The sequence below is a fragment of the Schistocerca cancellata genome, chromosome 12 (assembly GCF_023864275.1).
Source record: "Schistocerca cancellata isolate TAMUIC-IGC-003103 chromosome 12, iqSchCanc2.1, whole genome shotgun sequence".
Classification (NCBI taxonomy): domain Eukaryota; kingdom Metazoa; phylum Arthropoda; class Insecta; order Orthoptera; family Acrididae; genus Schistocerca; species Schistocerca cancellata.
The window spans coordinates 55637036-55639699 of NC_064637.1; the positions used below are offsets into that span (position 1 = coordinate 55637036).

A 2664-nucleotide genomic window follows, 5' to 3' on the forward strand; every position below is an offset into this window, starting at 1 on the left:
TCAAGTGGAGCAATGGAAGTGGATGGAGTGAAACAAATTTTTGAACGTTCAGTTCCCAGATACAACGTTACGTACAAATACTACCTTGGGGATGGTGACTCCAAAGGTTTCAAGATTATAGAGGAACTGAAACCATATAGAAATGAATTTGTAGTTGAAAAGTTGGAATGCATTCGGCATGTGCAAAAGCGTATGGGTGCATGGCTTCGAAGGCTCAAACAAACTTTGGGTTCAAGTAAGCTCAGTGATGGAAAGACAATAGGAGGGAGAGGCAGGCTTACTGATGAGGTGATTGAAAGTCTACAGAGATACTATGGGTATGCTTTAAGACAAAATACTAGTAATGTTAGTGACATGCAAAAAGCAGTGTGGGCATTGTTCCTTCATACTGCCTCTTCCAATGAATACCCTCAACACAACCTGTGCCCAAAAGATTCCTGGTGCAAATATAATGCAAAAAAGGACTATGATAACAAACATGGTTTGCCAGCGGCTGTGATAAATGCAATAAAACCAATTTTTCATGACTTAGCACAGCCAGAATTGTTACACAAATGTCTACACGGAAAGATGCAGAATCCTAATGAGAGTGTAAACAATTTGATTTGGAAAGTGATTCCTAAAAGGGTGTTTGTAAGCATGAAAACACTGCACTTTGGCATTTATGATGCAATAGCAACCTACAATCAAGGGAACAGTGTGAAGTGTGAAGTTCTGAAGGCAATAGGATTTACAGCTTGGGTGAACACTGCACGAGCACTAAGAAATATTGACAGAGAAAGGATAAGACGAGCAGAAAGAAGAGAAAGGCATAGGAAGTATGATGGAACAACAGGCCAGAAAAGAAGACAGAAGAGGAAGCATTTGGAGGATGAAGAAGAAGACCCTGATAATCCATCCTATAGTGCAGGAATGTATTGAGAAACTTTGATAGCCATTTCCCGTAAATTAGAATTTTTCGAATATAAGGAACATTTTCTCAAAATCCACTCAAGCTAGAGAGATGAAATTTTTATACAGCACTCCTAGTGGTCAAACTTATATTGTAACACAGCCATTTGGCAATATGTTCTGTAGTTTCATTTCAGTTTAATTATAAAGCAATTATTTGTAAAAAAATTTGTGTCATTAATAAAAAAAAATACTCTATATGTAAAACAAAATTCAAATTTTTCTATTTGGTAGTTTATTCATAAATGCTCCTAAAACTTAGTGGTTTTAACATGAGCAGCATAGGCACCTCCGGCTCCCCTTAAAATCGTGATGTAATGGCATGTGCAGTGAACACCAACAACAAAATATAAAGGACAGTGCCTAACTACAACGCACCATTAGACCCAGAAGAAGGCCGCTGCAATCGTGGCCGAAACGTTGGTTTTTCTCCAGCAGCAGTAGTTTTTACATTATGACGCGGTACCAAACGCAGAAAACTTTTATGTCGAGAAGGTTCTCTGTTATTTTCTCATATCCTGTCCTCAACAACTGACTACCTCAAGCGTTTACTGTTTTCGATGCAGAATTGTATGCAATCTTGCGGCCACTGGAGCGGATGAGACGTTCTTCGAGTGCTAAATTTCTAGTCTGTTTCGAGTCTATGAGTGCCCTTCACTGTCTAAAGCGTTTGTGCCCAGCAGATAAAGTAGTCCACCATATCCAGGATGCCCTCCTCCAACTACAATGGCTGGGGAAGGATGTGTTGCAACACGTATTTTTGACATATTTTGTATCTGTATCGATATTTCTATGTCTATTTGTAGTATTAAACTAAACTATACTCCTCCCGAACAGGCCATGAAGGCCCGAAGGCACCGACCGGCCGCCGTGTCATCCACAGACCACAGACGTCACTGGATGTGGATATGGAACCATGTGGATAGCACATCACTCTCCCAGCCGTATGTCAGTTTACGACACCGGAGCCGCTACTTCTCAGTAGAGTAGCTCCTCAGTTTGCCTCACAAGGGCTGAGAGCACCCCGCTTGCCAACAGCACTCGGCAGACCAGATGGTCACCCATCCGAGTGCTAGCCCAGCCCGACGACGCTTAACTTCGGTGATCTGACGGGAACTGGTGTTACCACTGCGGCAAGGCCGTTAGTTCCAGTTTGCTGTATTGCTTATGTATAATGTTGTATCTGTCATGGAAATTCTTTGAGTACGGATACATGTCTCACTTATGTGAAACTTTTGACCGACTTTGTTTAAGATGTGCTTATGATCATCATCATCATTATCATTTAAGACTGATTATGCCTTTCAGCGTTCAGTCTGGAGCATAGCCCCCCTTATACAGTTCCTCCATGATCCCCTATTCAGTGCTAACTTTGGTGCCTCTTCTGATGTTAAACCTATTACTTCAGAATCATTCTTAACCGAATCCAGGTACCTTCTCCTCGGTCTGCCCCGACTCCTCCTACCCTCTACTGCTGAATCAATGAGTCTCTTGGGTAACCTTGCTTCTCCCATGCGTGTAACATGACTCCACCATCTAAGCCTGTTCGCCCTGACTGCTGCATCTATAGAGTTCATTCCCAGTTTTTCTTTGATATCCTCATTGTGGACACCCTCCTGCCATTGTTCCCATCTACTAGTATCTGCAATCATCCTAGCTACTTTCATATCCGTAACCTCAACCTTGTTGATAAGGTAGCCTGAATCCACCCAG

At 42.1% G+C, this 2664-nt stretch overlaps 1 pseudogene; it reads right to left on the reverse strand.

Annotated features, from left to right (window-relative positions):
* Positions 1 to 1980: 1980 nt before the first annotated feature.
* LOC126109963 (5S ribosomal RNA) lies at positions 1981 to 2098 on the reverse strand (annotated as a pseudogene).
* Between the last annotated feature and the right edge of the window lie 566 nt (positions 2099 to 2664).